The sequence below is a fragment of the Lactuca virosa genome, chromosome 5 (genome assembly GCF_052849685.1).
Source record: "Lactuca virosa cultivar CGN04683 chromosome 5, Lactuca_virosa_CGN04683_v6, whole genome shotgun sequence".
NCBI lineage: Eukaryota > Viridiplantae > Streptophyta > Magnoliopsida > Asterales > Asteraceae > Lactuca > Lactuca virosa.
In genome coordinates this window covers 200,357,012-200,380,898 of record NC_136430.1, presented here as the reverse complement: position 1 = coordinate 200,380,898, position 23,887 = coordinate 200,357,012, and the positions used below count along the sequence as shown (strand labels likewise).

Here is a 23,887-nt window from a genome sequence, read left to right as displayed (position 1 = left end):
GTTTATATATCAGACACTAAATCCATGTCAATGGGTTTTTAGAGTACACCGGGAGTCCAACGGGCGCTAAATCCATAGCTGTCAGGGTTTATCTCATTTATCGACAGTATTATTTTCGGGAGTCCAAACGCAATACATGTCAATGGGTTTTTAGAGTACACCGGGTGAACACATCGTTCACAACACCTACAGGTTGCGAGCCTGCTAGTGTTCCACTGGACTGTCTAGAATAGTCCGTGGTTGTCATCTATACTCTGCTAGATGACGGGGCCATCGCTTGGGTCATCGCTTGGCTCATAGCTTCTCACTATCTTTTACCACTCATATATCATCGCTCATCATTCATCTGATTTTTCATTGCTCATCATTCATCTCATCTTTAATCTACCCATCATAATTATAGGTATAAAATACATATACAATCTAAAACAATTAAAACATGTATATTTTTGTTCATCCAACATAAATATTAAGTACACAGATAATATGCACACATAGCACGTAATTTATATTAAATACTTCATATCAACGTGTAAGATGAAAGTAACTATGCACTCACATGTTAAAGTGATGATTCCAAACTCGGACAGTGCTTCGCTTTTTAACAATATAATTTCCTTCGACGAAACCTAGTATTATTACCACTAGATTTTAGTCTAATATTTATTGCGACTAATCATTAGTCTAGATTCGTCATTAACTCACAGTCTACTTCATGATCTATCAAGTAAGGAACAACCAGGTAGGATCATATCGGAAGTAGGGTCCGTTTGGTATACGAAGTATACTGTTTGGAAATCCCACTTTAAACACCTCACTAAATCACAGCCTAGACATCATCCCCGTAAGTAGATAAATCAGTATAACGACTTTGAATCACTGATAAATCTTATTTATAGATTCATAATAACGATATTATATTTAAATATAAGCTATATTTAAAATAGGGTAGGCGTATCTCACTTACAGCGGGTTTTGCTAAAAACCGGGTTCCGCTGGAGCAGAGATTCTGAGCGGAAAAGCTCTTTTTCTCGGAGCGTTCGGGCGCTCCTGGTCTTTCCTCTAGAAACTTGAGGTTACTAGGGATTTAGAGGGGTTTTGGGAGTCTAGAGAGAGAAAGAAAGGCTTATGGTGTGAAGAAAATATGATGGATTCACCCTTTATTTATAGGAGTTTTATCGTAGAGTAGACCCTAAGTTTCGTCCGTATCTTCCGCGTACGAGCTCCATTTTCTATGTTCTTTATATCCACACGTTGGTATTTACGAGTACTACAACTTTCATTTAGACGCCGTCGGCTAATTGTCATTCTATCTCAGATTCACAAAACTATATCGAATTTATCGCGCTCAAAGAGTAGGGACCAAGTTTCGTCCATATCTTTAACATACGAGCTCTATTCTCAATGTTCTTTATATCCACGCGTTGGTATTTATGAGTACTACAACTTTCATTTTGACTCTATTGGCTAATTCTCATTCTATCTCGGATTTACAAATCTGTATCGAATTCGCCGCGCTTGAAGAGTACGGACTAAGTTCCATCCATATCTTTCGCATACGAGCTCTGTTTTCGACTATCTTTTTATCGTTGAGCTCCTATTAACGAGATCTTCAATTCTCGTTTAGACTTTTTTGGTTAAAAATTGACTGAACTAAAATTCGAATTTCGGGTTGTGCACTACTATGCTAAATCTTAGAAAAATCATAACTTTATCATACGAAGTCAGATTTAGACGTTCTTTTTATGCACCCTCTTGGTTTAACATATACTATGACTTTTGTTTAGATTGATAAGGCTAGAAAGTATTTTATCATAAATTCACTATTTACGATTCCCGGTGTTGTGCCGGTTTTGCCGTAAAACTTCGACGGGTCATAACTTCTTCGTTATAAGTCGGATTTCAGCGTTCTTTATATGTACGGAACCCTTGTGACATATACTATCACTTGGTCAAGATTATTTATTCTAAATAATATTATATCAAAAAAAGTTATTTTTGACGTTTATTGTCTCTAAATTGACTAGCCCGAATCTGCGGGCGTTACAATTATCTCCCACTTAGGATGATTACATTCCGGAATCATCAACGAAACAGGGCTTGTATAATGACTCCATATGTTATCTCTTCATCCTAGGTAATAACTGTACCTTCTATGTTCCTTCGAATGAGTATTTAACTATTGGACTTCTTGACTGCTGACGGTGCTCAATCTTGCACCTGCTCTTCATACTATGTTGGACATTCAATTGTAACCTTTGAGTTACAAATTCGATCCTTATTGGAGACTCCTGCTCCTTCTTGACAGACTTAAGTTAAGATAGGTTCTTTCCTTTGATTATCGTAACATAACGATGGGTTATGTTCTAATGACCTCTCATTGTATGATGTAACGCTTAGACTCAGGTCTTTTAGAGTCAAATTCCAGAACGGAATATACCTTCCTTCATGTTCTAACGTGATATAATCAAATTCTAGCATGTAGCACATCTAGCTACAAGCTTCTTACCTTAACAACGGTTGTGATACTTCTATTGATCGCTTCGATTATCTTTCATTTCAATCTTCTGACTTAAGTCAGATGCTACATCGATCTTGGTACTTTGAACCAAGTAACATATTCATCTTAGTCGGACTCGATTTGATATGACCACTAGGGTCGGATTAACAATCATCTTCTTAGTCATTACCAAAACGATGGTAACGACATACATGAACAAAACAGAATCAATTACTAGTGCCTTGGTAACCTTGTGACTTTCCTTGATCCAAGTGCGAGTCCTGTGCTTCCGGTAGTATAGGCCTCTACTACCATTCACACCTACTCATACTCTTCCCAAGTATTGTCTCACAGTTTTCCAAGTTACCATTCAAGAATTTTCACATAATCATTTAACACATCAAATAACAAAATCGAGGTTTTATATTATTTCTTGAAACGGTTACAAAGATGTTCAAGTTCAACCTATACTATATTACTATGCCTTTAATAGGCTACACCTCCTGATACTATCCGCATGGCTACTTCATATATTGATCTTTGGATATGAAGTCCTCATCCTTGATTCCTTGCGTTGTTATCTGCTTCGTTGAGGATCATGTGGAATGCCCTTGGCTTTGGCGGTGCATTTGGCCTTGCTGCTTCGTTTTTCTTTGGGCAGTCTCTAGAAATATGCCCTTCTTTGTTACATCCGAAACATACCCTCTTGTTGAATGTGCACTCGTTGGCGTAATGCCCAAACTTTCCACACTTGAAACATATCACCTCTTCGCCATATTTTCCCAAGTGTTTCTTCTTGCACTTATCGCACCATCTGGCTTCACCTCTTCCTCCTCTTCCAGACTTTGAGAATTTTCTCTCCTTGTTGGAATTTGAAGATCCTTCAAACTTCCTCTTCTCGCCAACTTCAGCTCTCTCCAGACCCTTTTCCCTTATCTGGGTCTCAACATTTTTGGCTGTCCAGATGGCGGCTTTCAAAGTGGTTGCTTGTTTAACCGTTGGACCAAAGTCTGCTGGTAATCCATTGGCAAACTTGTTGACCTTGGAGAGTTTAGTTGGAACTAGGTAAGGAACAAGCTTCATCTTCTCTGTAAAACTTGTAGCATACTCGGTGACACTCATCTTTCCCTTCTTCAGATTCTGGAACTCATTGTTGATCTCCAGATGATCCTGCTTAGAACAGTACTGCATTTTTAGTTGCACCAAGAAATATTCCCAAGACATCTTGTTTGCTTCTCCCTTGGGCATCGTATTAGCTAGTAGCTTCCACCAGCTTAGTACTCCAGACTTTAATAGAGGAACCGCGAGAGTGGTCTTCTGTCTGTTGCTACATTCGTAACTCTCAAACATTGTCTCCATCTCGGAGATCCAGTCCATCACTTCCACAGGTGTTGGGCTTCCAGAAAGACACAGTGGTTTGGATGCCATGCAATCCTTGTACTTGCATCCCCGTCCGTCATTTCCTCCGTCTTGGTTATTCTTTCTAACCACTGGTGGTTCAGTTTGACCAACGGTCATACTGTAGTTCCCTTCTCCAGTCTGCCCATCATTCAGTTCGGGTTGTTCGACAGGCATCGTAAGTCCGTCCCTATTTTGTAGCATTAACCGTCTTGTCTCCTCCATTTGACGATCCAACATCATCTGGATCATCGCTTGTACTCCGGCCATCTTGATTGGCTCAGGTGCAGCTGCTACTATCGGTACTTGCTCAATCACTTGGGGTTGAGGCTGCTGATTTCCATTAACATTAGCATTTCCGATTCCGCTTCGGGTTCTCGCCATGTCGATCTATACACCAAATCAGACGTTCGGTGTGCAGTGACGAGAATTAAGATAGGAAAGCTTTATTTATGATAGACGTATAAATCTTCTTATCTTTTCGAAAAGTTACATGCCAGTTCTAATACCGTAATTAAATGTTTAGAAAATTGAACACATAAAGTTTCCAGATCCGGTCGGCAACAGACCATAGATCCGATTAAACGATAGCATCATAAGGAATCACAAATCATTTAGCACATAAAAGCAATTTAGGCATCTTCCTTAAATAAGCTAGTGCTTGTGTCTATTCAGGTGTACTACCTAAGTTATATTACACACACTCAACTCACAATCATCGCTTAACATTCTAAGTTTAAGTCTAGAAATAAATCTTTATTCCTAGTTCTCTTAAACTAATGCTCTGATACCAACTATGACATCCCCATTTTCACGGCCAGAAAATACCAATTTTGTTTATACTTTGTTTGAATATCAGAGTAACATTTTAAATAAAAGTGTTGCGGAATTTGTTCCCAGAAAAAACACGATAAATATGTTATCAAAGCATTTCCGAAGAAATGTATTTTTTTAAAACTTTGGGATGTCATCGTCAATACAGAAACATAAGCATAAACAGAACTTACTTTCGTTTACACTAGTGATCTACATCTCTTTAATCTCTCGGTGTAGTGTAGCTTTATATCGATACCTGTGATACAGTTAAACTGAGTGGGTCAGGTTGGGAAACCTGGTGAGTACATAGGATTTTCAACCCACAATAATATAGTTATTATGTTAAAACATCAAACAATCAACCCAATTACCCATCCCCGTTATCTTCTTTACTCTTAAGGGTCTACCCTAAGAATCAACTACTCTTTATTCATTCATTCCTAAGGATTTTCCTAAGGAATAGGCGCGAAGTCCATCGTCGCCAGGGTTTATATATCAGGCACTAAATCCATAGTTTCTAGGGTTCATCCAATGGGCGCTAAGTCCATAGTTTCCAGGGTTTATCTCATTTATCAACAATATTATTTTCGGGAGTCCACCCGCAATACATGTCAATGGGTTTTTAGAGTACACCGGGTGAACACATCATTCACAACACCTACAGGTTGCGAGCCTACTAGTGTTCCACTGGACTGTCTAGAATAGTCTGTGGTTGTCATCTATACTCTGCTAGATGACGGGGCCATTGCTTGGCTCATCGCTTCTCACTATCTTTTACTACTCATATATCATCGCTCATCATTCATCTCATTTTTCATCGCTCATCATTCATCTCATTTGTCATCGCTCATCATTCATCTCATCTTCAATCTACCCATCTTTTACACATCATAATTATAGGTATAAAATACATATACAATTTAAAACAATTAAAACATGTATATTTTCGTTCATCCAATATAAATATTAAGTACACATATAATATGCACACATAGCACGTAATTTAGATTAAATACTTCATATCTACGTGTAAGATGAAAGTAACTATGCACTCACTTGTTAAAGTGATGATTCCAAACTCGGACAGTGCTTCGCTTCTTAACAATATAATTTCCTTCGACGAAACCTAGTATTATTACCACTAGATTGTAGTCTAATATTTATTGCGACTAATTATTAGTCTAGATTCGTCATTAACTCAGAGTCTACTTCATGATCTATCAAGTAAGGAACAACCAGGTAGGATCATATCGGAGGTAGGGTCCGTTTGGTATATGAAGTATACTGTTTGGAAATCCCACTTTATACACCTCACTAAATCACAACCTAGACATCATCCCCGTGAGTAGATTAATCAGTATAACGACTTTGAATCACTAATAAATCTTATTTACAGGTTCATAATAATGATATTATATTTAAATATAAGCTATATTTAAAATAGGGTAGGCGTATCTCACTTACAGCGGGTTTTGCTAAAAACCGGGTTCCGCTAGAGCAGAGTTTCTGAGCCGAAACGCTCTTTTTCTCGGAGCCTTCGGGCGCTCTTGGTCTTTCCTCTAGCAACTTGAGGTTACTAGGGATTTAGAGGGGTTTTGGGAGTCTAGAGAGAAGTTAGAGAGAGAAAGAAAGGCTTATGGTGTGAAGAAAATATGAAGGATTCACCCTTTATTTATAGGGGTTATATCGTAGAGTAGACCCTATGTTTCGTCCGTATCTTCCGCGTACGAACTCCGTTTTCTACGTTCTTTATATCCACATGTTGGTATTTACGAGTACTACAACTTTCATTTAGACGCCGTCGGCTAATTCTCATTCTATCTCAGATTCACAAAACTGTATCGAATTTATCGCGCTCGAAGAGTAGGGACCAAGGTTCGTCCATATCTTTAACATACGAGCTCTATTCTCGATGTTCTTTATATCCACGCGTTGGTATTTATGAGTACTAGAACTTTCATTTAGACTCCATCGGATAATTCTCATTCTATCTCGGATTTAAAAATCTTAATCGAATTCGCCGCGCTTGAAGAGTAGGGACTAAGTTTCATCCATATCTTTCGCATACGAGCTCCGTTTTCGACTGTCTTTTTGACGTTGAGCTCCTATTAACAAGATCTTTAATTCTTGTTTATACTTTTTTGGTTAAAAATCGACCGATCTAAAATTCGAATTTCGGGCTGTGCACTGTTATGCTAAATCTTAGAAAAATCTTAAGTTCCTCATACGATGTCAGATTTGGACATTCTTTTTATGCACCCTCTCGGTTTAACATATACTACGACTTTCATATAGATCGCTAAGGCTAGAAAGTATTTTATCGTAAATTCACTTTTTACGATTTCCGGCGTCGTGCCGGTTTTGCCGTAAAACTTCGACGTGTCATAACTTCTTCGTTATAACTCGGATTTCAGCGTTCTTTATATGTACGGAACCCTTGTGACATATACTATAACTTGGTCAAGATTATTTATTGTAAATAATATTACATCAAAAAAAGTTATTTTTGATGCTTATTGTCTCTAAATTGACTAGCCCGAATCTGTGGACGTTACATAAATGGCGAGGCCGTGAAAAGGAAACGACTCAAAGTGTTAGCGGCCAAGCGGGAATCACCGAATCATAAATCTGATGAGCCGAATTGTCACACCCCGACCGACAACGGAAATGCTAGGGTTGCGACGTTATGATTAGATCACAGTCAATAAAATATATTGAACATTTAACATACTTGAATTACATACTTTTAAGTTTGGAAACGAAATTACAACATCATAATAATTCAGACACATAGCGACAATATAAAACATGCCAAGTCTATCATAAAAGAGAGGAACTATAATTCCTTTGGACCGATGTCCTACCTCTGGTTCTTAGTTACATGAGAATATACATTTTTAAAATACGTCAAAAAAAAATTGTTGGTGAGTTCTACAAGTTTTGACTATGTGAGTTTTATAAAAGTAAATTTTATAAAACTTAGATTGCTTGCTGAGAAAAATTTGTGCAAGTGTATAAGCAAAAATGTTACTGATATGATTTATGTGAAACTCGCACTTGTAATCTGATACAAGTATTCATGTTAATTTATTTATAATGAATAAGTAAAAATCAACATACTTTCGTGATGTGGGATCTTAAGTGTTTATTTTATATAAATAAACACTAACAGTTTCTTTAATATTCTATATGTGAATCTTTATGCTACATACAACCTTATCTTAGCCTGTACTAGCATTTTTGTATCGAGGATTATATGAAGTTATAACCGAGCTATATGACTTGAATCTGCATGCGTGAAGCACAATAAATGAGGTGGTGCTTGTTGTCCCAACGACGCTTTATCGACGTCCTGATAAAAAGAGTAAGATAAAAATAAGAAGTTATCGTCTATTTTGTCTTGTCAAACGAAGGTTGTAGCTAGCAACCACAGACGAGGTGTCAGCCCATATAGATATATACACACTTTCTTCGCTCACATTCGATTAAAAGTTATTACCGAAAATGAGAAAAGTACAATGAGCTCTGATGGCCTTCCTGGCCGTAATGGAATTAAACTCGCGCACTCCGCCTGCAATCTCTACCAAAATGGCCCTCGTCGCCGCACCTGTGACATACAAAAGATCTCCACCTCCCCTCCGCTGATCCCGAACTCCGGCCAGCGGACTTGTACCGCTTCGCCGTAGGCTGGGACAGAACCAGAGGCAGATGCTGCTCCTTCGTCTGGGTCTCTATTTCAATCTCTCGTCTACTCGCGACATCCTGAAGCTCATCGAGCGTAGTGTATCGCCGGGTAGACACAAAATGCCGAATTTCTGTCTTGAGCATACTCAAATACCAAGTCATCTGAGCCTGCTCTAAAGCCGTGAAATCAGGACTGAACAAAGCCCTCTCAGTGAACATCTTGGTGATCTCTGTCACCGACTCGGACCTTTGCCTCAGATCCAGGTACTCCTGGTCCAGTCTCTCCCTCTCCATCAGAGGAACATATCTTGTACGTAACATCTCTGTGAACCGCTCCACCACAGCCCTCTACTCAGGAGTGTAAGAACTAGTCACCAGTCTCCACAATCCTTCGCCCCCATCCTGAGAAGGTTCAGGGCGCACTTGACCTTCTGGTCATCACGACAAGAACATGTGAAGAAACAACCCTCCACATCAGACAACCATCGCATTGCCACAATCGGGTCCTTGGCCCCATCAAACTCTGAAGGGTTTATCTTATCGAATTCCAGGTACTAGAAAGCTCTCTCTCCTCGAACCCGTATGGCAGCAGCTGCCGCGGTAGCTGCAGCAATAGCAACCTCAGAAAGTGCAACATAGCGATCATCGAATAACTCGATCATGGAAGCCGTGATCAACCAAAATAACTCCAAAGTAACCTCCCTGATCGCCTCATCCACTTCTATTGCAATGATCCCACGTATCTCCTCCTCACCCAGACCTTCCCTCTCAGTGTTGCCAGCTCCTAATCATGAACCTATAATAGTCGCCATACTGACAAATATATACCAAGGAAAGATCAGATATCACAACACAATGCTCAACACACTAGGCCCTGCTCCTGTTAGTTCCTTAGTAGCCTCGAAATTTCTCATGAATATCATACAGATCCTGTGCTTTCAATAGTACGGGCACATACTACCTTCCACACCTACCCGTAGTCGATTCAGAATTCATCCCAAGGTCCTAAGTCACTGCACTAGACCCTCATATGTGTGCTAACACCCACTTCTCATACGAGCTACTACTAACTTCCTAGGATTATCCTTTCTCCCGCACCACTGGCTGCTTTTGTGCATGCTTTTTGTATACAATACGAGATCAGATAGATTGTCGAATAATCGACTTTACCCTAAGTCCACACCCAAACAAGGAACATGAAGTAGGGATAAGTCGATCATTCTAGTGCTATTTAATCCCGACTATGTACAACTAATCAACATACACACAACAATAACAAATTAAGTAATATATATATATATATATATATATATATATATATATATATATATATATATATATATATATATATATATATATATATATATATATATATATATTAGGCAAGCAACTTCATATATCATAAGGCATCACAGAAATTAGACATTTCTATCCAACAGTTTCTAAAAGAACCTTATCCAGTAGCATGCTTTTTCTAAGAATTCATATATCAACAAAATCAAAACTCAGCAAACATAACAAGTATGGGTATTTTAGGAACCACTCTCCTGTTCGGGCTATGGCTGACTGTACACACCGCATCTTCCTGAAAAAGCCAATTGTCACACCCCCGGACGAGACGGCGGAAACGTCCGGAGGCGGGTGACTTCATTGTGCAGTATCATAACAATTGAATATAAATAAAACATAGCAAATCCAAACATCATACATTAAAATAGTAAGCTTACATTGTTTATAATACTTGTTCTGTTCAAAAGTTAAACATGAAATAACAAAAGTAGAAATAGCATAATGCAGCGACGCCAGCCCTCGACCGTGGTGATTACCTGCTTACTAGATCCCTGAGAATACAAGTCGTTTTGAAAGCGTCAGCTAAAAGGTTGGTGAGTTCATAAGCATTTTTGTATAAAAATAGTTTTACACTTGTTTAGAATTGTTCCCGTTGTACTTTCAGAAAATCCGATATTTTCTATAAAATCGTTTGGAGTCTCGTTCGGAAATCATGGATATATGCATGTCATTACCTTTTATTCATCTTTATAAAGAGTGATTTTTGGAAAGTACTATAAATTATAAAGGCAAGCTGTAATTGAGAATAGTTCTTTTGAGTATTAATAACAAATCGTTTCCAGAAAATCCCGTGTTTTCTAAAAAGAATATAGTTGTAAGTCTTGTTTTCTTATCAGGTATAATTGGGTGTGTGTCTTAGTTTATCGTTTTTGAAATCGTATAAAATCGTTTACTCCAGAAAATCCTATATTTTCTGATGTGCAAAATGGTGCTCTTAAAACCCTAAGACTGGTGTGGTGAAAGCTTTGATTAAAGTATCCAAACAATAGTTGATTATAATCGACATGTGTAACTTTGCGTAAATTTCTAAAATCATATTGTTATATTCTAAGTGAGTCGTTATAACCATACTAATATGACGAAGTGCCTGTCTGGATGTTCTTCAGGCGTCAGATTCGATTAAGACATTTGTCACCCTAGACTGGCTGGTCTAGCTGTAGCGAGCAGCGAAGGTGCGGGGTGTCAATCCCGTATAGATCTATACACAAATTCCCGCTCTCCTTCCAGGAGACTCTGGTTATAACTCTTACAGGACTTTAAACGTACACTAATATATATATATATATATATATATATATATATATATATATATATATATATATATATATATATATATATATATATATATATATATATATGTACAATGAAGATGCATTTGACTAGAATACTAACAGATTTTTGAACAAATCGTTGAAATCCATTATTTATTAAATAAATAACAATAGTTGTACTCGGTGACTAGATCTATCGTTTTCGTTTATTGAAAATAATCCACTTTGAATCATAATTATAAAAATTAACCCAATATCATCGGTATTGGCAAAAATGGCCCTTCTTTTTATAAATTAGCAAATAAGACCAATATTTGTCAAAAGGTGTCATAAGTGGTTCAAAACTAGGTGCATTGTTGAAAATGGCCCATTTCTTCTAAAATGTTCATTTTAGACTTATATTTATGAAAATATTCAAAAAGGCCCTTGTTTATCCAAAAATTTCCATTTTTGGTCCTTTAGAAATTGAGATGTTCAATAATTCCTCAAATTTATTCTATGTTCCAAAAATGATTTATATCTATTTATATGGCCGAAAATAGCCCAAGATATCAATATTTTTATAACTTAATATCTTCAAAATATTAGTTCCAACCTTTTGTTTAAACAATTTCCTTGAGCAATCCTTTTGATTTTTGATATAAGGTTTTATGAGTGATAAATCATATAGATACTAGTTTTTACTTCTAATCAATAATAATTAGTGAAATATAGCTCAAGTTCTTGAGACTTAACCAAAAACTTGAATTTTGGAATTCTATAGGGAGTGTCATGATCTTAACACATACATCACAACATACAATTATAGACAAGCAAATATACAATGATTTCACAAGACCCTTGACTTGTATCCTCCCCCAAAAACAATGAAAACTCAAAAGATAGGGGTGTGAAGCTCACCTTGGGTAGGAGAAAGTGTAGTTGAAGAGATGAGGTGAGAAATTGGAGCCTAGAACACTTGGTGTGTTGGATGAACTTCTTGAGGATTTGCTAGCATAAGGTTATGAACACATAAATTTATATGTGAGTAGAAGATTAAAATAACTAATTGTATGAGTCATTTAGCTAGGCATAGTTCACTTACCAAATCTTAGAAGAGAATGTGAAGAAATGGCTTCTGGAACTTGGTTGAATGTCTGAGAGGGTTTACCGAGGTTTCTCAGAATATGAAAGTGAGTTTGTGAAGTGTAGAATGGGGTTTACGCCCCTTTCATATGGAATATGGAAATTGATGGGATGTTTACTTGGAATACTGCTGGGTAATATTGATTTCCAGAAGTTAATTCATGAGCTACTGAGATTCGCATTGGGAATTAGTCACTTACAGCTAATAAGCACCGTAAACACATTTGAGTTGAGAGGGGTTTATGGTCTAAATGGACCTTAAACTAATGTTCACGGCCAAGATTCCTCCTAGGGAGGTGTTCATGTTCAAAATTTGGAGTCTTTATGGTGTGTTACGCCTTAGATGCTTCCTAGGGAAGTGTTCATGGTCAAAATTTGGAATCCTTATGTAGTTTACGCCCAAGACATTACCTAGGGGTGTGTTCACGGCCTAGCCTTGATATTTTAGAGTGTTTACGCCCAAATAGTTGCCTAGGAATGTGTTTATGGTCTAACTTGGTCTAATAAAGGTGTTTATGGTCTAGTAGGGTCCATAAGGGAGTTTATGGTCAAGTAAGGTCCAATAAAGAGGATTTACGGCCAAGGATGGCCCAAGGGAAGGTGTTCACGGTTTTGGGTGATTTTCCAAGGGTGTGTTCATGTTTTTAGCTAGTATGCACTCAAAGGTGGTGGCCTTAGTGGGATATTGTGCTAAAACTTCCATACACGGTGTCTAATGGGTGTTTTCTTGTTAACTAGCCAAGGGTGCATTCAATCATGGTTCCACAAAACTTATTGCCCATACTTATAACCATATAGGTTGACTTAAGTCATTATTCTTATTGCCTTCCATGTTCTAGGGTGGTGGGGAGACTAAGTTTAATACTACTAGGCAATCTTTTGATTCAAGATTCTTATTCTAATTCATTTGCCCAGTTTTCCTTGATAAACTTGTTTACTTTCAAGAGGTTACCTTATATGTGTCTTCCAAGGTTTTCCTTGTAATAGAGTTACAATTTAGACATTGCTTGATCCAAATATTTCGGGTTGTCATATCATCCCCCCGTTAGAGGGAATTTAGTCCCGAAATTCAAATTCTCTGAGGAATATCTAGGGTTGAGGAAAATTTGTGTGACTTTTGTTCCTTTTGATCTTCTCATTCTGAGATCCTTGCTTGGCGTTCTAGTGGATCTTCGCTATTAGTATTTGATCTTGTTCTTTTGATTTCCCAGTCTATGATTTCCACATGCCCCTCTTTGGGTGTGGATTCTCGTTTACCCTGATCTCGTCGAGTGGGATTGCTAGAGTTTCGGCGGCCTGACACTTATGAGTGATGAATACGTGGAATGTGAAATGTACGGAACTGATTTCTTATGGTAACCTAAGGCCGTAGGTTACCGGACCTATCCTGGCAAGGATTTTGAATGACCTTCTAGGGATCGTGCTCCTGGTGTCCTAGAAGTAGAGTTTCTGGACCTTAAGGATCAGTACCATTGTTATCAAGGTTGAGGTTGTGCGAGGTGCAGCTGGCCTTATAAACCCTAGACTACCTCGGGATTTTCTGAACTAAAGGAATGTCGATCATTGGTCGAATTCTTAGAGTTGGTTAAGCGGGTCGTTGATTCAGAATAGGGGCGTTAATCTTTGACGATGGGTTCGCTTCACTTTTAGTAGTTAGCGACCTTATGGGCAATCTGTTTTCCCTTCTCTTAAGTCAGGCGGGTGTCCACTGAAGTCAGGGGCTTGGTCTGATAATTTCCTTTCTTATTAGATCTAACCATTGATCGGACAATATTTGTTCTTGTGTTGATGCTAAGTGGTATCGAGGGTTTGGTTATTGGGATGGTTCCAAGATTCGAGTCGATTCCAACTCGGCTTAGCACATGGTTGAGGTTTCCAACAGGATTAAGGGAATATCTGGGGGAGGTTGTAAGCCTTCTAGATTCCCTTGATGTCTTTTGTTTCTTGCTCTTAATCTTTATTGGGGCTAGGAAGGAGCGTGGTATCTCTTACATAAGGGCTTATGCGTCTGGATGCTAGGGATTTGTCGTTATAGGTTGGAAGGGTTTCGTTATTCGGTTGGGTAAGACGGAAGTCTCTCTTCAGTGTTCGAAGTTTGTAAGGTGAGAATCAAGCTAATCCGTACCAATTGATGACGTTGGGCTCCTTATTATGACAGATGTTACATCGATCAGGAAGGAATGGTTGTTAGGAATGATAGGGTGTTCTACGTTCATGTTCTTATCACTACCAGTTTCGTTTTTTGTTGTCACTATTGCGTCTATTTTGTTCCTGCTTGTTGGGTGTTCTAGTAATACGAGAGCTCTGATATAAAGCGATGGAATTTGTGATCTGAATTCTGCTAGGTTTTTCTATTACCGATGGATGTGACCTAACCGTACATAATTAGGATTTAAAAGATAATCCACAGCGTGGTTCTATCCTAATTCCCAAAATCGGACTACGGACAGAAAATAAGGCGGAATCACACACTCTTAGTTCGTAGAATCTTAATTATATATGACCCTAACTTTTACACGGAACCATCCTGGTTCACCCGTAAGGATTTCTACTTTCTCTGTGATTGTCGTAATTTGTTCGGATAGGGAAATAATTTTTGATTATGTTTTAATTGACAACACGTTTTGTGAAAATTTGATGCATAAATCTTGTTGTTTGAAACGTACCAAAATTTCTCGGTAGGGATTCTTGTTGCTTCATCATGTATTAATTGTCAGATTCCCCTAGCTCTCCGTCATACTTCTCTGTTGGACAATCCCTCTTGAAATGTCCTGCTGCACTGCATTTGTGACATATTGGACTTATTCCAGCCTCAGGAGTTGGAGTGATGCATTGGACCGGGGTCCTACAGTAACGGGCGAGGTGTCCCTTCTTGTTGCACCTATTGCAATATAATTCTCTGCAGACTCCGAGATGATGGTAATTGCACTTGTTGCAGTGTGGAAAGTTTCCAAGATATGGTTTTCTCGGTGTGGAAGGAGTAGGGTTAGTAGGGGTAGGGACCGCTCCCACTTGTTGCCTTTTGATAAGCCTCTGAGTCGAACTGCCTCATTCTTCATTCCCGAACTTTCGTTTCTTGCTCATAGGTTTAGGTTTTAGAGTGTCTTGGTGAGTTGTCCTTCGTTGGTTTCCGTGGTTGTTATTACGGTTGAAATTGCCAACACTGATTCCATTTTCATTTGTGTTGTTGGCATTGAAGTGTGCCATGACAGCTGCCACGGAAGCTGTTACAGTGGCTTGGAAAGTGGCGGAATCTATTTGTAGAACCAGTGTATCGTCGGGGTGCTGGTTATCTCCATGAGAAGATATGATTCTGTTCCACGCGAGAAGTGAGCTTGTAAGTAATCGTGGTTAATTCTAATAGAGTTTACTCATATAATCTTAACGTGTTGGTGTATTATGCTCAATGCGTCGACCTACATCCCCATGATGTAGTTATGGTAAAGAATAGAAACACATATTGTATGACGTTAAGTCTATCAAAATAGAACATAGTTAGCAATATAGTTAGCGGATTTGATTACATGGGTTCTTGGAGGGCGTATTCCTATTGGTTTACAACTACTGGTTGCGATTAAAGACATTATAAACTTTAGGCGAGCAGTGTAGTGATCCTCCTATGCCAAAATGGCGTACAAATTGTTTGGACAATTCACTTATGTTATGAGTGGCCTTTTCCGTTCTCTGCTCTACTAAGGCTGCCCTAGCCTCGATTACAATGAGTTGTTGTCTCCAGATGACCACTTCTTCCTTTAAGGAGTATAGATGGTTCGCATAGTTTACTGGTCCTACTTGTGGGTTTCATATGGCTTTGGAATGGTGTTCTTGTTACTTGTGGGGGTCGGATTTACATTGTCGTATATCGGGCTTTGCCTACAGTCTCCATTACTCCCTGACGGAGAGTCGGAAACCGGGAGTCTAACTGGGTTACTTGTGGCACTAAGTCCATAGCTGCCGATGTTATTTGTTAGACACTAAGTCTATAGCTACCAATGTTCACTCATATCATCTTTCATCTCTCATCATTCCTCTACCCATGTTTTACCTAACATATTTGTAGATATAAAATACATATACAGTTTAAATTATTTAAAACATGTATAAAATCGTTCATCCAGCATAGAAAGCAAGTATTCAAATAATATGCACACATAGCACGTAATTTATATAAAATACTTCATATCTACGTGTAAGATGAAAGTAACTATGCACTCACCTGATAAGGTGGTGACTTGGCACTCGGACATCACTTCGTTACTCTTAAAACAATTTCCTTCGACAAAACCTAGTATCATTACCACTAGAGTTTAGTCTAATATTCAATGAGACTAATTAATAGTCTAGCTATTATTACTATTATATAAGCGTTAAACAATACTCTTCACCCACTATGTACAAACAGGGGCCAGACATGGAACACCGGAGGGCAGGATCATTTTGGCATATATCACTTCTGAATCCAGCAACCCAAGCGGCCCTCCAAACCAGATTCCCCGTACCGCGAATGGTTAAAAAGATATTATAACGACACTTATATAACTCATAATAATAGCCCAAATAATTATTATAAGGTCCTAATAACATTACTATATTGAAACATAAGTTATACTAAAGATAGGGTAGGCGTAGCTTAGTTACAACGGGTTTTTCTCAAAACCGGGCTCCGCTTGGAGCAGCGTTTCTGAGCCGAAAGACTCTTTTCTCGGGGCTTCGGGAGCCTCGGGGCTTCCTTCGGGTGCTAGGGGGTTTACCTAGACTTTAGGGGGCTTAAGGGGAGCTAGAGAGAGGTTCTAGAGAGAGAAAGAGAAGTTGGAAGGTGTGAGAAATAAGGGTGCCCCGACACTCTATTTATAGGCTGGAAATCACCAAAACTCGTCGAGTTGGCCTCCAACTCGTCGAGTTCCAGTCCAGGTGTCACCATCTGGTGGCTAGCCTTGGGGAGGAAGCAACGACCAGGATTTTGCCACGTCACCCGATTTCGCACAGCAGCCTCCCAACTTAGAAAAGTCATAACTCTTGCATACCAGCTCAGTTTTTGACGTTCTTTAAATCCACGCGTAGGTAAAAACAATATCTACAACTTTCATTTTGACTCCATCAGCTAATTCTCGACCGATATTAAACTTAATAGTAGGAGGAGATTAGACAGTTAAATGACTGCGAAGAATCTGTAACTCCTTCATACAGACTCCGTTTTTGTCTGTCTTTTTATCATTGAGTTCCTATTAATGAGATCTTCAACTCTCATTTAGTTCGTGTAGGCCAAAAACCGCTCGAACTAAAATTCGAGTTTCAGGTTGTGCACTGCTATGCCAAATCTTAGAAAATTCATAACTTCCTCATATGAAGTCAGTTTTAGGCGTTCTTTTTTTGTATGTTCTCAGTTTAACGTATTCTATGACTTTCGTTTAGATTAATAATGCTATAATGTCTTTATCATAAATTCACTATTTACGTCTCCCGGTGTCGTGTCGGTTTTGCCGTAAAACTTCGACGGGTCATAACTTCTTCGTTATAACTCGGATCTCGACGTTCTTTATATGTACGAAACCCTTGTAACATATACTACCACTTGGTTAAGATTACTCCTTCTAAATAATCTTCCATCAAAAAATCATTTTTGACGCTTATTATCTTTAAATTGACTAGCCCGAATCTGCGGGCGTTACATGTAGGTAACCAATGAAAATATACCTCACACTTCTAGTTTCTAGCTTATCGTGAGTCTCTTGTCTAACGAAAGCTTCACAGTCCCAAAGCTTGATGTGGCTTAGCGAGGGAACTTTCCCTGTCCACATCTTGTGAGGTGTTTTGGAAAACTTCTTAGTTGGGACAAGATTAAGAATATGGATAGTTTTCTAAGGCATACCCCCATAAATAAATAGGAAATGAAGCTCAATTCATCAAGGAACGAACCATGTCTAACAAGGTTCGATTTCTCCTCTCATCCACACCATTAGGTTGTTGTTTCCTAAGAGGAGTCAATTGTGAAACTATTCTACATTCCTTGAGATAGTCGTGGAACTTAATAATAAGACACTCTCCACCTCTATCAGATGGATTCTCAACCCCGTGTTTAAACTCTTAGAACTTTCAAAGGTTTCTGATTTATGTTTATTTAAGTAGATATATCCATTTTTCCTATAATCATCCGTACATGTCACGTAGACTCGATTGTCATCCCTTGTGGTTGATTAGAAGGGTCCATACACATCTGTGTATCATATCCAACAAACCTTCACCTCTCTCACAAGATCCTATGAAAGGTGATTTTTTCATCTTCCCCAAAAGACAAGACTCGCATTCGTTATCCGACCTTAAGTCAAATGACTCCAACACTCCATCATTTTGGTTTTGGGAGATGCCTTTCTTGTTAATGTGTCCAAGACGACAGTGCCACAAACATGCTTTGTCTACATCGTTAGACGAATCAATATTTTATACACTATTTTCTAAGCTATCAACACAAATCACAATTTCATATACACCATTACAAGCTAAAGCTTCCAACATAAAAAAAGCATTTTTATAAGCTAAAATCCAACCATCCATATCATTAAAAGAATATCGAAGTCCTTTTCTAAACAATGCATGAAAAGAAACAATGTTTCGTGTCATTTCGGATGAATAGCAAAAATTAATCAAATCTATCCTAACATCACTACTATGCATAAGACTATAAGTTCCAATCTTGGTAACAGGAGAAGATCCCCTATTTCCCATGATCAAATTTATTCTTCCATGCTCCACTTTTTCACTTTCTCTTAGCCCCAGCAAATCAGAACAAATGTGAAATCCACATCCTGTATCAAGGACCAAAAAATGAGTAAGTTGTGAGTTATTGATTTGAATAATGTACATAATTGCATCCTTGATTTCTTGCAAGTATTTAAGGCAACTTCTTTTCTAATGGACCTTTTCGGTACAGTAGTAGCAAGTGGCCTCTTTGGGGTCACTAACAGCAGGAATGTCTGAACTGGGTTTTGTCTTTGACCGAATGGTAGATGATCCAGCTTGGGCCTTGCCTTTCCAGTTCGATTGAGGTTTAGCCTTCCTCTTCTTTCCTCTGTTTTGCCCAATGGCAATGACGGGAACACTTGTAGCAAAAGGGACTTGATTCTTTTCCTCCCTGATTCAGCTATCCGTAACAAGTTATCGAGTTGGACCAATATGGTCTCTGTGTTGTTCAAAGGATAAGTCATGATGAACCGATCATAACAAGATGGCAAGGAGGCAAGGACTATGTCAATGGCTAACTCCTCGTCAAAGTTCACATTGAGACTTTCAAGACGCTCCATGTATCTCTACATTCTCTACACATGATTACATACAGACTCTCCCTCCTTTAACTTGTAAGTGATTAACGCTTTCACGACCTCATACTTTTCTTGACGCGCTCTCTTATGGAACTTTTCCGCAAGAACCAAGCCCATCTCGTACGAACAATAGTCCTCATAGAACTTTTGCAACTCAGGTAACAAGGTAACATGGTTGCAGCCATGATGCAAGCGACCTTTGTTGCGTCATCATAGTGTTTCTTGTAGGCGTCAATCTCTTCTGGAGTAGTAGTTGACTCATCGATTTAGACAAGAGTTTTATCAAGGACATGTTTTTCCCTCGTATTGAAGATTCATCTTGAGACTTCGCATCCAATCCATGTAATTTGGACCAGCTAGTTTCTCTTTAGAGAGGATTGATAGTAGAGTTAAGTTGTTGGTGGTGGAAGATTGAGTAGAAGTAGGATCTCCTGGAGTAGACATCGAAAGATCTAGTATGCCCAAGAGTCATTATAGAATGATATTTCCAATAAGATATGATCATATAGGGCCACACCTTATAGCAAGTTACCATCAATTGATTATTTATTTAACTAGAAAATTATTATTTCATGGAAATAATATTTTACTAATTAGGAATTTATTATTTATAGAAATAATATTTATTGGAGAAATAACAACTTATGAAATATATCATAACGTATGATTATTTATAAGTTATATTTATCTTAATAAACCAACTATAGTTTATATATATATATATATATATATATATATATATATATATATATATATATATATATATATATATATATATATATATATATATATATATATATATATATATATATATAACAGATAGTCTTTTTTTATAAAAGATGTAATTTTATATATAACTAGTTATATCTTTTATACATATATGTTAGAAATCAATTATATAAATGATAGCCTTTTATATAACTGGATTTATATATGTATGCATTTAACTAGTTATGAAAAAAGAAAGGAGAACATCACTTTTTTGTCCCCTAGACTCAAATCTCGTAGATGGCTCTCTAAAGACGCAAGACTTCTTTTTCTTTCTTTATTCTACATCCCATATTTGTTAGAAACATGCTCCATGTTTTTGCTTTATGTCAACATCTCATATCTACATTAGATGGATGATAAAAGAGTGGACTTGCAAGTAAATGGTACTAGTTCTTTCAAGCATCCTACTTCTCCTTTTTATGAAGAAAATACGAGAGCATAATGATCTTATGGGGATGCCATATTTTGAACTTGCAAACCTTATTCTTCGTTCCCCTTTCTTACATTTTATGCTTAAAGAATGTCCCTTTGTTAGTTCACCTTTGAACATATATTTTGTATATATTTCAAAGGCTTATGAACAACAAATTACAAGTGTTCACTAGCATGTGTTGATGGTTCTACTCTAGCTTTGGTGGATACTTCTAAAGAGCTCTTGTTTTAGAGTTTCATGTCATCTTAATCAAATTCCAACCTCCCATGAGGATCAAGGTCTTCAAAGGTTGTTATGCTTTCTCTTCTTTGGTTGTTTTAATCTTTTTAATGAGATTATGTCCTATCAAACATGTTCGGATAACGACCATCCACCACACAGGAGAGCGGTGGGTGAGAGTAGACACCCATTCAACGACCATTTTATAGGCCGCTTCCTTATACCCTCTTTATAGCAGTGTTTCGTGAATGAGGCGTACTAGCGATTTGACTAACTTGTCATATACATATAATAATTAACTCCTAATTATATATATATATATATATATATATATATATATATATATATATATATATATATATATATATATATATATATATATATATATAAGGTATATTTTAAAACTTTTCAAAATATAAGGTTTAAATACTAATTATTTAAATTAAATCTTATAATTAATTAATATTAAACCAGTTATGATTTATCTTTATCTTTTAATTAAACAATTAATTAAATTAATTAAATCATTATGGATTAAATAATTATTTACAATTAACCAATTAATAAAATAATTCAAATTTAATACTAATCCAAAACCCCCTAATTTTCGAAAATAGGGCTTGGGTTTATCAGGTTTAATTATTCAAATTTTAAGCCTTTTAAAATAACAATTAAGGAAATAAGATAAATGATAAAAAAACTCCTTAATTTTCGAAAAAGGTTAAGGAGGCTAGGGTTTTAAGAACCCTAGCAAATTTCAAAAATTCTAAGGGTAGAGGCTAGGGTTTCAAGAACCCTAACAATTTCGAAAATTCCACCCTTAGGGTTTAACTTCTATAAACCATAATTTTTTTTGATCTATTTAACAATGTGCAAGACCAATTGAAAATTACGGCACTGATACCACTGATAGGTTTTATAGGTTACAAAACAAATATGTGGCGCAAAAACTTAACCCTAAGTTCGCATGTAACCTATTGGATCTAAGTTTTCTCTATTGATTGCAACAAACAATGAACATCAAGAACCTTAGGAATACCCTACTATTTTCGAAATTCATAAATGGTTTTAGGGTTTACATACCTTTTGATTATTGTAGTAAATAATAAACAATTCCTTCTTGAACAAGCTTCAGAAAGCAAGCACCAGAAATCTCGTGCCTCTAATGGTTTGTAACCAAACCCTAGCATTAGAAGAGTAAAGAGGAGAAAGGAGGGAGGAAGGAAATTTTCGGCTCTAAGGCTCTTAGAGAAGTGGCCAAAAATTCTAAGACACTCAAGGGTATTTATAGGTGATTGAGGTATCCTAAGGCAATCCTAATTTGAATATTAAATTAATATCTCAAATAAATGCAGTTTCCTTTTACCCTTTCCTTACTGCCCAAGGCATTCTATAAGCCTTAAGGAGCTCCACCCAAACAGTCCCTTCTAGGGGGTTCTGGAAGCTTTTCTTCGCTCAAGTTTTAAATACTATCACTTTAGTCGTTATACTTTTAATTAACCCAATTAATCCCAAAATTAATTATAATTAATTCATGATTAATTACTAATTAAATAATACTATTTATAATTAATATATTAATCTCGTAATATATTAAGAAATTATTTATTACTATTTATTAATCTTATAGTAAACCAATAAATCATCCTCTCTCTCGAAAAAGACATTCTGACGATTAGTAGTTTTGAGGGCAATCCAAAATGACTTTGTTTTTCATTCAAATATAGACCAATTTAGTTATTGGCTTAGACACCTAATCCAACACTATCCACTTGTAAAATTATAATTTCTTGCCATGTTGTTTTCATGAGACCACAATTCCTTATGGGTCCGTCACCCCCTACGAATCGCCTACCTATGACTTCCTTCACGAGAACCTTGATCACTCACCCATCATTCATCAATATCTTGTACCATCTCTTTCTACTCATCACTCGAACTTCTCCTCCACCAACTCTTGGTCTAACCCTCCTACCACACCCCTCCTCCTCTCGGCCCAATAATCCTACCTCATAATCCTCAAACTCTCGATCCATCAATACTGAAACCACCTCTCCCTCCTTAGCTTGTCAACCTCTACTGAATCCCTACCTCCAACTCATATTGGCATTCACAAACCCATTCAATGCCTCAATCGTCACACTTCTTCTCACTCTCACATCCCTAAGTCATAATTACAGGCAATCTGAGATCCAAACCGGCATAAATCTATAAACAAAGAATATCATGATGGCACTTTGAAGTTGGTTCCTCAACTGGTAGAGGTTAACACGTTCAGGTCTATGTGTTTATTCAAACAAAAGATTAGTTCAGACGACTTCATATCTAAATACAAACCTCGCATTGTTGCCAATGGTTGAAGTCAACAGACGAGCATATACTATGATAAAATATTTAGTCCAGTTGCTCAACTAGCTACCATTCGCAGGGTTCTCATCTTAGCGGTCTCTCATCATTAGCATATTCATCTATTAGACATGAAGAATGATTTTCTTCATGGCAACCTCTAGGAGACAATCTATATGCATCTGCCCCAGGGTTTTCATGACGTGCACTTTCCCAATCATGTTTGTCTTCTTTAGAAATCTTTATAGGGTCTGAAGTAGGCTCCCATGCATAGTACCATCAATGTTTTGACCATGTTACTCATATTGGGTTCATGCACACTCGCACTATAACATCCCGTTATTTTCTATCTTGTAAATCCAATCAATTCAATCAAAAGTCAGACATGTTTCTGTTAACTTTTAGCTTTGTTAAGGGTCTGTTTGAGAGTTATAAGCCTAGTACACTCAAGGATTGTGTGTTAGCAAGTATTAACTTGAGAGCATTGAGTTGCAATTGAGCCGAAATCACCTTCACAAGGAGTTCACGGCCGCAAACTAGGGTTCACGGCCGTGAACCCATGTTAGCCGTGAACCCCTCACCATATATATGGTATTCCTTCATTTTTCTTCATTTCTCTCATATTCAAGTCAAGAACTCTCAGAAACTATCTCAAGTA

General features: G+C 37.4%; 1 protein-coding gene across 1 annotated transcript in view; it reads left to right on the top strand.

Moving 5' to 3' along the window:
• The window catches only part of LOC145116991 (serine carboxypeptidase-like 18), a 179,709-nt gene that overhangs the window by 5,609 nt on the left and 150,213 nt on the right, over positions 1–23,887 (top strand). The gene's annotated exons all lie outside the window — the stretch shown is intronic.